The sequence below is a fragment of the Palaemon carinicauda genome, chromosome 21 (assembly GCF_036898095.1).
Source record: "Palaemon carinicauda isolate YSFRI2023 chromosome 21, ASM3689809v2, whole genome shotgun sequence".
Classification (NCBI taxonomy): Eukaryota; Metazoa; Arthropoda; class Malacostraca; order Decapoda; family Palaemonidae; genus Palaemon; species Palaemon carinicauda.
In genome coordinates this window covers 82,124,766-82,139,765 of record NC_090745.1, presented here as the reverse complement: position 1 = coordinate 82,139,765, position 15,000 = coordinate 82,124,766, and the positions used below count along the sequence as shown (strand labels likewise).

At 44.6% G+C, this 15,000-nt stretch overlaps 1 protein-coding gene across 1 annotated transcript in view; it reads right to left on the bottom strand.

Annotated features, from left to right (window-relative positions):
• LOC137614689 (PE-PGRS family protein PE_PGRS30-like) overlaps window positions 1–15,000 on the bottom strand; it is an 84,362-nt gene that overhangs the window by 37,697 nt on the left and 31,665 nt on the right. The gene's annotated exons all lie outside the window — the stretch shown is intronic.

Genomic DNA, 15,000 nt, shown 5'->3' with positions numbered 1-15,000 from the left:
ACCAGTTGGATATGTTGCGTTCACCATTCCAAGTGAATCCTCTTACTTTGACATCGATGATATTTTTTATAGTATGGCTGGAATTGAAGATTCCAAAAAAGTCTAATTTTTGCAAGTGACAAAGCACTATGATATTTAAAAGAATTGGGTGGCAAATCGAACATTTAAATGCTACTCTAGTATATTTTTTCAGTTACATATAATGGACATTCAGGTAGATACTTTTAATGTCTCAACATTGTTCGCAATGTTCTCTGACAAAAGTCAAAACACACATAATAGACATTTTGCCAAATAATTGAATGACAACAGATCAAGGGCTCTGATAACATGACTATGGACTTCGAAAAAGCAGCCCATAATATTAGGATATCTGGAATCGTTACCGTCATCGACTTTGGCTTGCTGCTTATTTCATTTAGGACAAAATGTGTACAAGCAAGTTGTACAAGAAGGAATGAAACGCATATATCACGAAAATAATAGTTTTAGCATAAAAATTCGCTCTTTTGTTGCCACTGTCGTCCTGTCGGTTGATGATGATGTAGATAGAAATGAACAACTTAAATAATGATGAAATTCCAAAAGTTAATTGTGACTTTTTCGAAAGTAATTATAAATGGTGACACAGAGTTCTAATAAAGAGAGGAGGGGGAATGAGAAATGTAATAAGCTATTGAAGTGCAGATATTGGCAGTGATCATCAGCTCCTCATTGCCACACTGAAAATAAAATTACGAGCACCCAACAGAAATGTCGATAGAATAATTAGGTTTGATATAATTAAGCTTCTAAAAGATGAGCACAGTGAAACATGTGTAATTAAATTTAGAAATCAATTTGTAGTCTTAGAGATTTTAGGAGACAAAGTGCAGACAATTAACGAAGAATGGTGTGATTTTAAGAACATATATCAGTAAGTTTGTAGTGAAGTTTTGGAACATGCCATTACAAAGAGAAAACCACGTATATCAAATGATTCTTTCTAAAGAGACAAGAGAGAAATATCAATTAAAAGCTGAGAGATGAACAAGCAAGATTTAGAAAAGTAGAAGTTGTGTTGGCCAAATTTTCATTTTAAGACACGTTTTACGGAAATGTGTAAAATATAGAAATCCACTTTTGATGGCATTTGTCGACTATGAAAACGCATTGGATAGTGAGCACCGGCCAATTTTGTGGAGAGTTCTCCGTTATCATGTTCCTCTTAAGTATGTGAATTTGATTAAGTCTGTTGATGAACATAGCAAGTGCAAAGTTAATGTTAGTGGAGTCCATCAAATGGATTTCCAGTGAACAGTGGACTACTCAAAGGTAATGTGTTGTCATTTATGTTGTTTATCCTCCTCATGGATTCTGTAATGCAAAGATCTGTTGAGGATGGTGGAGAAGGATTGGACTGGATTGGTAACAAGAAATTAGCTGACCTAGAGTATGCTGATAATTCTGTCCTTATTAGCAGAACACCACAGGATTTTCAATGTTTGCTTACCAGAATGCATGAAATATCACACGAGGTTAGGCTAAAGATAAATAGAAGAGAGATAGAGATAATGAGAACCGAATGTGCAATGGAAGAAGAAATATCAATGGAAGGAGAAAGTATTAATGAGGTAGAATCATTTAAATATTTAGGAACTATCATCGTCTTTAGAAGTAGAATTTAATTTAAAGAAAGAATGAAAAAAAGCGAATTAGACAATGGGTAGGTTATGCAAATTTGGCAATCAAATCACATTTAAAAATCGGGGCTATATATCAGTTTAGTAAGATCTGTGTTACTGTATTGACACGAGTCATAGTATGACAACGAAACAATCTCTAACAGTTTTAATAGATTTGAGCAAAAAACTCTCAGAAGAATATTGGGAGTTAAATGACAGGACATGATTTGAAATGAAACTATAAGAAAGAATACTCGAGTTCCATATGTTGATGAGATCATGGAGAGGGGAAGATGGAGATGGTTTGGCCATGCTCTTCACACTCTCCAAGAGAGATTAGTTCACCAAACTTTTCACAAGACACTAGAAGAGTTGGGGACCGGTTGAGGACTATGAAGCCTGAAGTAGGAGACGATGAATAGAGAAGTATTGATTTAAACGCTCAAGATAGAGACGACTGACTAAATCTAACTGATTCTCTTTGCTTCAATAGGCGTAGGAAGAGATGTTAATGATGATGACTGTTTCAGATGAGATAGGAAGGGGAGCCTTGAATCTCTATCTCCATTAACTATATAAAATATCTGAGATCGATGTATGACGAGGATTGGAATTAGTTTAGAAGCCTCCTACCACAAAGCACTGAAACACAGTGAACGTTATTCATTCAAATATCTGGTAGCTCATTTGTACTTAAATGTGAGGAAAGGTTTGCCAGTGCCAAATTACAGAAATTTATCCGAGGAGAAGAGCCAGGCAAAAAAATATAACAGACATGAAACTGCGTATAAAAATATATCATGAAAAAATTGGACCCTGACCAAATAATTAATTCTCTAAATGGAATTGCACACAATCTTGAGTTTCTAAAATTAAATATGTAATAAATCAAACCTTGACCAACGACGAATTGACTATAGAGAATAATCAACCGACAGACACTATGCGTGCATACACACACACACACACACACACACACACACATATATATATATATATATATATATATATATATATATATATATATATATATATATATATATATATATATATATATGTATATATATATATATATTTATACTTTCATAATTCACCTCATCATAGAAACAGATATCTATGGAGGATATTTAATCAATTAACCGTACGAAACAACGGAAGCTAACGATCAAAAGCAAGTTGTGTTCTAACTACTGAGAATTCCTAATTTTAAACTGAACCTTATCTGTAAATTCTGCAGGGGTAATAACTTGTTCAAATAACAGTTAATTCTAGAGTTGTGGAAATGCTGTTGAACCATACCGCCTGTTTCGTTGTAAAAATATAGTCAAGGATAAACAAAAGACATTCCTAAATGAATATTCATTTCGGTTCCTTTTATGTTTTAATTGGAATTCAAAGAAACCGTCTAGTATCAAACATTATAATAATCGGATATGCTATTTCATCATATGGACTTAATGTACCTCAACATGAGAAAATAGTAAATATTACACCACCACGGCGACCACGCAATACCTTTGGGCCCCTTAAATGCTTTTAATAAGAAGTCCAAAAACTCTCTAGTATCAACCATTACAATTGTACCAACCGTGTGTCACACAATTGAACACAATTCCTTTTGCATATATTATGCTTGTATCTTCGCTCTTCCCTCGCACTAAACGAACATGAAAATTCATGTCTGCTGTTTCCTCTGTAACATTGTCTGTCTTGTTAACTTGTTATGTCCTGTTGCCTTGAGGTTTTGCATATAAAGGAGAGTGTTCTATAACAATATAACTCAGTTGATTGCATCCTGCCTTTGAGTTCACAACCCTCTCTCGGCTCGTCAGATTGGTGACCCCGGAAGTCGACTCGCTCCCACTGCCTTCCACCCCCACCTCCCTCGCCCCTCCATCGTTGGTACTATGACGGAGGCGGACTCTACTACAGCAGTTGGCGCTGCGGCCGCCCCATTGAAACTTTCACCGTTCGCGAGCGGAGAAGCGTTTGCTTGGTTTCAACGCGCAGAAGTCCACTTTCATATCAGGGGCATGACTCGCTCAACCACCAAAGCGGATTATGTTCTCGCGGCGATACCCGAGGACACCTTCCCAGAAATATCCGACTGGCTTTGTGAACAAGGAGACACCCCAATAGCGTATGATGCCCTCAAAACATACCTTCTGCAGCAGTATTCGCCGTCGCCAGCCGCCCGTATAGCAAAGCTTTTTCAGCTCTCGCAACAACCGTTGGGGGACCAAAGGGGTTCGCTTGCCCTCAGGGAAATGACCAGTATCGCTCGCCTTCAACCTGCCGCAGACGGCTCTCCTCGTGAGGTGAACCTACTTCGTGCCCTTGGATACGCCGTTTACCCGAACCTATACGCGCTGCCATACCCGATGTCGATAGTTTACCCATAAAGGACTTGATGACCAAAGCCGACGCCCTTATGGACAGCCACTTCAAGACCTCCATCAACGCCTCCACCCCTGACGACGAGGATGCCTATTCAACGTCAACCGAAGCTGACATGAATGCCGTAGGACATACACGCCTACCCCGTGACGTCCCGAAGCGGCGACAAAGCCGCCCACCACCCACCAATCGCTCGCGCCCCAACGAACGACTTCTACAGCCACTTACTACCTCCCATCCGCCGCAGTTTTGCTACTACCACTTCAGATTCGGGGCAACCGCGAAGAAATGTGCCAAGGATTGTCAGTGGCCAAAAAACGTGTAAGTAGGCCATCGCTTGTGGCGGTGGCCTCCCATGTTTCTAATCTTTTCTTTTTACAGAATGCAGGAACGGGCGTGCGATTTTTGGTAGACACGGGTGCTTGTCGTTCTCTTTTGCCAAGGAAACTCTTCAAGGCACGACGTAGTCTGTCTACATCTGCCGACGTCCGCTTGGTAGCTGCCAACGGATCTGCGATACCCACCTACGGTTACGAGTACCTCACATTATCGTTCGGAAACGGTAAATTCAATTGGAAGTTTCTCGTTGCTGACGTCACAATGCCAATCCTCGGTGCGGATTTCCTCTCTCATTTCCACCTTCTGGTCGATGTCGCCCACCGACGATTGGTCAACGCAGACTCGTACTTGTCGACACCTCTTCAACCCGCCCCCTCTAACCTCGCTCTCCACATCAGCGCACCCATGGATGCCTACGCCCACCTCCTCACGTCGTACCCGGAAGTTTTCCGTCCAGAACTTCGCCAAACGCCCACGGTTCCTGCCAAGCACGGTATTTATCACCATATCAAGACGACGGGACCCCCAGTCTTCGCAAAATTCAGACGTCTGGCACCGGAACGATTGGCAGCCGCCAAACAGACGTTCGCCGAAATGGAGAAAATGGGCCTTTTCCAAAAGGCCTCCAGCCCATGGTCGTCACCCTTACACATCGTTCTGAAGAAAGACGGCTCCCTCCGTCCGTGCGGGGATTACAGGCGCCTGACCATGCAAACAGAACCGGATCACTACCCCCTCCCAAACATTGCCGATGTGACCTCCTACCTGCACAAAGCGAAGGTTTTCTCTACGCTCGACCTCCTGAAGGGGTATTATCAGGTGCCTATGAACCCAGAAGACATCCCCAAGACCGCCATCACCACTCCGTTTGGCACATACACCTTCAATTATTCCTGTTTTGGCCTTCGTAATGCTGGGGCAACGTTTCAACGTCTCATGGATGGCATCTTAGGGGACCTACCTTTCTGTGTATGTTATGTGGACGACATACTTGTGTTCTCCTCCGTCACCTGCGCATCGTGCTCGACCGCCTGCAACAAAACGGCTTTGTAGTCCGGTATGACAAGTGTACCTTTGGCGCCAAAGAAGTGTCGTTCTTAGGGCACCGTATCACTCCTGAAGGAGTCCATCCCCTCCCTGAGAAGGTAGCAGCCATTCAGAATTTCCCCGCGCCCTCGACCGTCAAAGCTCTGCAGGAATTCTTGGGCATGATCAACTATTATCACCGTTTTCTGCCAGCCATTGCCGCCACTCTTGCTCCCCTCTACGCCTCCCTCAAGGGCAAGCCAAAGGACCTGAAGTGGGGTCCCCTTCAAGAAGCAGCCTTCTGCACTGCAAAGAAGGCCCTATCAACTGCTGCGGCTCTCTTTTTTCCTATCCCACACGCCCCTCTCCTTCTCTCCACCGATGCCAGCGACGTCGCTATTGGTGCAGTACTCGAGCAGGTGGTCAAAGGCTCGCCCAGCCCATTGGCCTTCTTCAGCAGAAAACTGTCCAAGGCAGAATCGGGTTATTCTACCTTCGATCGAGAATTGCTGGCGGTGCACTTGGCTGTCCGTCACTTTCGCCATTTCTTAGAAGGTACGCCCTTCGTCATTCGCACAGACCACATGTCTCTGGTGCACGCCTTCACTCGACAGTCTGACGCCTGGTCCGCCCGTCAACGCCGACATCTCTCCGCCGTGGCTGAATACAATTGCACCCTCCAATACGTCCCTGGGAAAATGAATCCCGTTGCCGATGCCCTGTCAAGAAACATGTTGGCTGCCGTTCAACTGGGATTGGATTACAACGCCCTGGCTGAAGCCCAACAACAGGATCCAGAGTATCAAGCTTGTAGGACATCCTGCACGTCCCTCCGTTGGGAAGATTTTCCCCTCGAAGACTCCAACACCACCCTCCTCTGTGACGTCAGTACTGGTAGACCGCGACCTTGGATTCCTGCTCCCATGCGCCGACAGGTGTTTGATTTCATTCACGGCCTTTCACATCCCTCGTGCCGTTCTACTGCACAGCTGCTGAAGGCAAAGTTCATTTGGCACGGCATTTCTAAGGATGCTAAGGATTGGGTCCGCGCCTGTACTTCTTGCCAAACTTCCAAAGTACATCGACACATGGATTCAGGAGAGGGCACCTTTCCTCAACCTCAGCGTCGTTTCGCACACATTCACGTTGACGTTGTAGGCCCCCTACCCACATCACAAGGACATCGTTACCTGTTTACCGACCGCTCCACTCGTTGGCCTGAAGCCATTCCCATGGAAACTGCAACGTCCGCCTCATGTACATCTGCCTTACTCTCTGGATGGATTTCCAGATTCGGTATCCCTGAGCATATTACTTCTGACAGGGGAACCACTTTCACCTCTCAATTGTGGACGTCATTAGCGAATCTCCTGGGCATCACCCTACATTAGACATCGGCCTACAACCCCGCTGCCAATGGAATGGTTGAACGATTTTGTCGCACCCTCAAAGCAGCTTTGATGTCCCGCTGCAAGGATTGCAACTGGTTTACTCAGCTTCCCTGGGTCCTCCTGGGACTAAGGACCACTCCTAAAGACGCCCTCGACGTCTCGGCAGCTGAAATGGTGTATGGCGACCCGTTGGTCGTCCCTGCCGAATTTTTTCCTTCTACAACCTCCTCCGACGATCTCCAGCGCATACGTCACGTCGTGGGAAAATTTACTCCATGCCGCCAGACTTACAAGCCCCCAGCGAAGCATCACATACCAACGGACTTGCACTCTGCAACGCACGTCTTCCTGCGCAACGACACTAGCAAGCCACTACTAACGCCCCCTTTACACGGGCCCTTTCCTTGTGATCCGACGCAGTCCGAAAGCATTCCTACTAAACATTCGGGGCAAAGAAGACTGGGTCTCCATTGATCGTCTAAAACCTGCTTATCTTCTACCAGATGACCAGCCTACAGTTCGCCTCTCCAGATCAGGGCGCCCTATTTAACATGTACAGTATGTCATTTTTAGGGGGGGAGCCATGTACCAACCGTGTGTCACACAATTGTACATAATTCCTTTTGCATATATTATGCTTGTATCTTCGCTCTTCCCTCGCACTAAACGAACATGAAAATTCATGTCTGCTGTTTCCTCTGTAACATTGTCTGTCTTGTTAACTTGTTATGTCCTGTTGCCTTGAGGTTTTGCATATAAAGGAGAGTGTTCTATAACAATATAACTCAGTTGATTGCATCCTGCCTTTGAGTTCACAACCCTCTCTCGGCTCGTCAGATTGGTGACCCCGGAAGTCGACTCGCTCCCACTGCCTTCCACCCCCACCTCCCTCGCCCCTCCATCGTTGGTACTATGACGGAGGCGGACTCTACTACAGCAGTTGGCGCTGCGGCCGCCCCATTGAAACTTTCACCGTTCGCGAGCGGAGAAGCGTTTGCTTGGTTTCAACGCGCAGAAGTCCACTTTCATATCAGGGGCATGACTCGCTCAACCACCAAAGCGGATTATGTTCTCGCGGCGATACCCGAGGACACCTTCCCAGAAATATCCGACTGGCTTTGTGAACAAGGAGACACCCCAATAGCGTATGATGCCCTCAAAACATACCTTCTGCAGCAGTATTCGCCGTCGCCAGCCGCCCGTATAGCAAAGCTTTTTCAGCTCTCGCAACAACCGTTGGGGGACCAAAGGGGTTCGCTTGCCCTCAGGGAAATGACCAGTATCGCTCGCCTTCAACCTGCCGCAGACGGCTCTCCTCGTGAGGTGAACCTACTTCGTGCCCTTGGATACGCCGTTTACCCGAACCTATACGCGCTGCCATACCCGATGTCGATAGTTTACCCATAAAGGACTTGATGACCAAAGCCGACGCCCTTATGGACAGCCACTTCAAGACCTCCATCAACGCCTCCACCCCTGACGACGAGGATGCCTATTCAACGTCAACCGAAGCTGACATGAATGCCGTAGGACATACACGCCTACCCCGTGACGTCCCGAAGCGGCGACAAAGCCGCCCACCACCCACCAATCGCTCGCGCCCCAACGAACGACTTCTACAGCCACTTACTACCTCCCATCCGCCGCAGTTTTGCTACTACCACTTCAGATTCGGGGCAACCGCGAAGAAATGTGCCAAGGATTGTCAGTGGCCAAAAAACGTGTAAGTAGGCCATCGCTTGTGGCGGTGGCCTCCCATGTTTCTAATCTTTTCTTTTTACAGAATGCAGGAACGGGCGTGCGATTTTTGGTAGACACGGGTGCTTGTCGTTCTCTTTTGCCAAGGAAACTCTTCAAGGCACGACGTAGTCTGTCTACATCTGCCGACGTCCGCTTGGTAGCTGCCAACGGATCTGCGATACCCACCTACGGTTACGAGTACCTCACATTATCGTTCGGAAACGGTAAATTCAATTGGAAGTTTCTCGTTGCTGACGTCACAATGCCAATCCTCGGTGCGGATTTCCTCTCTCATTTCCACCTTCTGGTCGATGTCGCCCACCGACGATTGGTCAACGCAGACTCGTACTTGTCGACACCTCTTCAACCCGCCCCCTCTAACCTCGCTCTCCACATCAGCGCACCCATGGATGCCTACGCCCACCTCCTCACGTCGTACCCGGAAGTTTTCCGTCCAGAACTTCGCCAAACGCCCACGGTTCCTGCCAAGCACGGTATTTATCACCATATCAAGACGACGGGACCCCCAGTCTTCGCAAAATTCAGACGTCTGGCACCGGAACGATTGGCAGCCGCCAAACAGACGTTCGCCGAAATGGAGAAAATGGGCCTTTTCCAAAAGGCCTCCAGCCCATGGTCGTCACCCTTACACATCGTTCTGAAGAAAGACGGCTCCCTCCGTCCGTGCGGGGATTACAGGCGCCTGACCATGCAAACAGAACCGGATCACTACCCCCTCCCAAACATTGCCGATGTGACCTCCTACCTGCACAAAGCGAAGGTTTTCTCTACGCTCGACCTCCTGAAGGGGTATTATCAGGTGCCTATGAACCCAGAAGACATCCCCAAGACCGCCATCACCACTCCGTTTGGCACATACACCTTCAATTATTCCTGTTTTGGCCTTCGTAATGCTGGGGCAACGTTTCAACGTCTCATGGATGGCATCTTAGGGGACCTACCTTTCTGTGTATGTTATGTGGACGACATACTTGTGTTCTCCTCCGTCACCTGCGCATCGTGCTCGACCGCCTGCAACAAAACGGCTTTGTAGTCCGGTATGACAAGTGTACCTTTGGCGCCAAAGAAGTGTCGTTCTTAGGGCACCGTATCACTCCTGAAGGAGTCCATCCCCTCCCTGAGAAGGTAGCAGCCATTCAGAATTTCCCCGCGCCCTCGACCGTCAAAGCTCTGCAGGAATTCTTGGGCATGATCAACTATTATCACTGTTTTCTGCCAGCCATTGCCGCCACTCTTGCTCCCCTCTACGCCTCCCTCAAGGGCAAGCCAAAGGACCTGAAGTGGGGTCCCCTTCAAGAAGCAGCCTTCTGCACTGCAAAGAAGGCCCTATCAACTGCTGCGGCTCTCTTTTTTCCTATCCCACACGCCCCTCTCCTTCTCTCCACCGATGCCAGCGACGTCGCTATTGGTGCAGTACTCGAGCAGGTGGTCAAAGGCTCGCCCAGCCCATTGGCCTTCTTCAGCAGAAAACTGTCCAAGGCAGAATCGGGTTATTCTACCTTCGATCGAGAATTGCTGGCGGTGCACTTGGCTGTCCGTCACTTTCGCCATTTCTTAGAAGGTACGCCCTTCGTCATTCGCACAGACCACATGTCTCTGGTGCACGCCTTCACTCGACAGTCTGACGCCTGGTCCGCCCGTCAACGCCGACATCTCTCCGCCGTGGCTGAATACAATTGCACCCTCCAATACGTCCCTGGGAAAATGAATCCCGTTGCCGATGCCCTGTCAAGAAACATGTTGGCTGCCGTTCAACTGGGATTGGATTACAACGCCCTGGCTGAAGCCCAACAACAGGATCCAGAGTATCAAGCTTGTAGGACATCCTGCACGTCCCTCCGTTGGGAAGATTTTCCCCTCGAAGACTCCAACACCACCCTCCTCTGTGACGTCAGTACTGGTAGACCGCGACCTTGGATTCCTGCTCCCATGCGCCGACAGGTGTTTGATTTCATTCACGGCCTTTCACATCCCTCGTGCCGTTCTACTGCACAGCTGCTGAAGGCAAAGTTCATTTGGCACGGCATTTCTAAGGATGCTAAGGATTGGGTCCGCGCCTGTACTTCTTGCCAAACTTCCAAAGTACATCGACACATGGATTCAGGAGAGGGCACCTTTCCTCAACCTCAGCGTCGTTTCGCACACATTCACGTTGACGTTGTAGGCCCCCTACCCACATCACAAGGACATCGTTACCTGTTTACCGACCGCTCCACTCGTTGGCCTGAAGCCATTCCCATGGAAACTGCAACGTCCGCCTCATGTACATCTGCCTTACTCTCTGGATGGATTTCCAGATTCGGTATCCCTGAGCATATTACTTCTGACAGGGGAACCACTTTCACCTCTCAATTGTGGACGTCATTAGCGAATCTCCTGGGCATCACCCTACATTAGACATCGGCCTACAACCCCGCTGCCAATGGAATGGTTGAACGATTTTGTCGCACCCTCAAAGCAGCTTTGATGTCCCGCTGCAAGGATTGCAACTGGTTTACTCAGCTTCCCTGGGTCCTCCTGGGACTAAGGACCACTCCTAAAGACGCCCTCGACGTCTCGGCAGCTGAAATGGTGTATGGCGACCCGTTGGTCGTCCCTGCCGAATTTTTTCCTTCTACAACCTCCTCCGACGATCTCCAGCGCATACGTCACGTCGTGGGAAAATTTACTCCATGCCGCCAGACTTACAAGCCCCCAGCGAAGCATCACATACCAACGGACTTGCACTCTGCAACGCACGTCTTCCTGCGCAACGACACTAGCAAGCCACTACTAACGCCCCCTTTACACGGGCCCTTTCCTTGTGATCCGACGCAGTCCGAAAGCATTCCTACTAAACATTCGGGGCAAAGAAGACTGGGTCTCCATTGATCGTCTAAAACCTGCTTATCTTCTACCAGATGACCAGCCTACAGTTCGCCTCTCCAGATCAGGGCGCCCTATTTAACATGTACAGTATGTCATTTTTAGGGGGGGAGCCATGTACCAACCGTGTGTCACACAATTGTACATAATTCCTTTTGCATATATTATGCTTGTATCTTCGCTCTTCCCTCGCACTAAACGAACATGAAAATTCATGTCTGCTGTTTCCTCTGTAACATTGTCTGTCTTGTTAACTTGTTATGTCCTGTTGCCTTGAGGTTTTGCATATAAAGGAGAGTGTTCTATAACAATATAACTCAGTTGATTGCATCCTGCCTTTGAGTTCACAACCCTCTCTCGGCTCGTCACACAATCCTCACAAATGCCCTTTCCCCATCGTGTTAATAATGTAGTTTAACATCAGAAAATAATAAATATCGCACCACCACACACTTCGCAGAGACTGTTACCAGGTGACAATTGGAGGAATATTATACCATCAGTTTCCCGATGTAGCTTGGCAAGAAGCTTATAATTACACTCATTCTTGAATTTGAAACGAACATTTGAAGATAAATATCATAGTAATATTAAAATTACCATGATAATGAGATGAGTAACAAGTCATGCAAAAATATATTCCATTTATGATTAATTGTTTGCTTCGCTTTTAAGATATGTAGATATCTGAATAAACATATTCACAGAAAAATGCCCTTGAGATTGACCATAGCCCAAGCCTCTTCTCCATCCAAGCTAGAACCAAGAAGGGCCAAGCAATAGCTGCTGATAACTCAGCACATAGACCTATAAGCTCTCCCAAAACCCCCCATCCTTAGCTCACAAGGCTGGTGAGGTTGCAGCAACCAAAGGAACTAACGAGTTTGAGCGGGACTCGACGCTCAGTCTGGCAATCTCCAGGCAAGGACGCTACCACCAGTCATGTAATCTAAATATCCTCAGACGACGATGCCATTTAAATTCACCTTTAATGCGTCTCCAAGCAAAGGTTAACAGATATTTTGGTAATTGTTTACAGCACAACGCTCTCCATTTACTTCAAAATAATGCAATCCTGCAGTTCTCCTCTTCTTGCACAGTAATTAGATGGTTATTCAAATTCTGGGAAACCAATAATTAGCAAGATATGTTGAGGAAGGGGGAAGGGGTTATAAAAACAAAATAGCTCGGTTTCCTTACCAAACGACTTGGAACTGACATGTCAATATAGTCAACCAAACAGAAGTTCGTGATGCCAGCGTACATTTGATATACTGTATATTCAAAATATACTTAATCAAAAATTGAGTGATTACTCAAAAGTGTCACTGTTTGTAAATTGCATACTTTTGAGTAATTAATCCATTTTCAATTAAGTATATTTTTAATATACAGTATATCAAATGTATGCTGGCATCACGAACTTCCGTTTGGTTGACTATGTTGACATGTCAGTTCCGTTTAGTGAGGAAACCGAGCTATTTTCTTTGTATAACCCCTTCCCCCTTCCTCAACATATCTAACTAATTATTGCTTTCCCGGAATTCAAATAACCACCTAATTACTGTGCAAGAAGATGAGAACTGCAGGATTGCATTATTTTGGAATATATGGAGAGCGTGGTGTTGTAAACAATTACAGATATTTTAAGGACGGTCAATTTGCTTGAATATCCAAATACTAGACATACTTTACGTTCTCTACCTTGAAAACAAGTCAGACACAATAATAAAAACCAATAAAAAGAGACAATATCGATGGGAACAACTCGTTACATCTTTGCAGACCACCAACTACAGTTTATTATCAAAAGGGGGCAGCATTTAATAATGGACCTAATGAAACAAGCAAACAATATAATTAAATGTGACAAAAAATTAAGAAATATAAGCAGCAAATGTGAAATACTCACCTAATCAAATTCGATTCATACTCTGAAATAACAAGACTAAGATAAATATTTATATTTCATAAATTTGAAACATTTTCTGTCCTGGTCATAAAACAACACAAATTTGTGGTATTTGTATGTAAATAACGTTAAAGTAATTTATGAATATCCTTAAGAATAGAATATAAAGTTTTAACGGGTTCAAAATACCAACTCGACTCTATCATTGATAAAGGATAAAACTTGAAAGTAGGAATATATTCACATCGGTTCCTGAATATATTTTTAGTATAACATCAACAAAAATTATTACAGACAATTCCCAAGAACCGGGTGACCCCATCCGAGACGCAGCATGAAAAGAAACTACATGAAAAGAGCCTCCCAACTCTTGAATATAACAGTAATCTCAGAGGGGATTATAGTCCGCTTCCAGTCCTTTTCTTTTACTGGGAGAGAGAGAGAGAGAGAGAGAGAGAGAGAGAGAGAGAGAGAGAGAGAGAGAGAGAGAGAGAGGGAGAGAAAGAATTTTTCGGCAGTATCTTTTTATGTACAAAGTCCGACTCTCCCTGAGAAATGCACACAAACAAACACACACACACACACACACACACACACACACATATATATATATATATATATATATATATATATATATATATATATATATATATATATATGCATATATATATATATATATATATATACATGTATATATATATATATATATATATATATATATATATATATATATATATATATATATATATATATATATATATATATATATATATATATATATACAGAGAGAGAGAGAGAGAGAGAGAGAGAGAGAGAGAGAGAGAGAGAGAGAGAGAGAGAGAGAGAGAGAGAGAGAGAGAGAGAGAAAGTAAGGTGTTTTCGTTTCAGATATACATGCACACAAAGAAATACAGATGCGTTGAGCAGGAATGTACAGGACGATACAAACAAGCGATTAAGAGATCTGATCTCAAATACCCATGGATCTTTCCAGCAGGGAAAATATCTAGCGACTGGACCCTAACTGTAAAGAAGAATTACGCCTTCCGTTTTGTAGTCAAATCTCGCAAGACACTTTTTACAAAATCTTCTCTTTATAGTACGCTAAATTTTACATTATCGTTACAAAGAGATAAAAATGAGAAAAACAGGGTCCATGGAATATCTAGACCTTCGGGCTAAAATAACTACATAATTAAATCTATTGTAAAAACACTATGACAAATTGAATTAATTACCCAAAAAAATTATGCCATACAATTTGCTTAAATTACCTACGATAAAAAATGATAAAACTAAAACAAGAAAATATAATCGGACCAACAACTAAATAAATTCATTTCATACATAGAGTAACGAACAAAACTTTGCATATTAACTGAATGGCCGCAAGTAATGAAACTGTTTAACATGCACGAAATACAATACTAAACTAGTAAACAGTACAGTAACTTACTTCCTTCCTCTAGAATATCCACAAATTACGTTTCTTCCACATAGCAAATCCTACTATTTACACTTTTTAGCCTAAAACCATTATTGCTTCTTTAAACCCATTAATATCATTAACAGCATCATTATTGGCCGTAGTTAATCCACTGTTAGGAAAAGGCCTCAGACATGTCCTGGTCTTTCTATGCCAGTC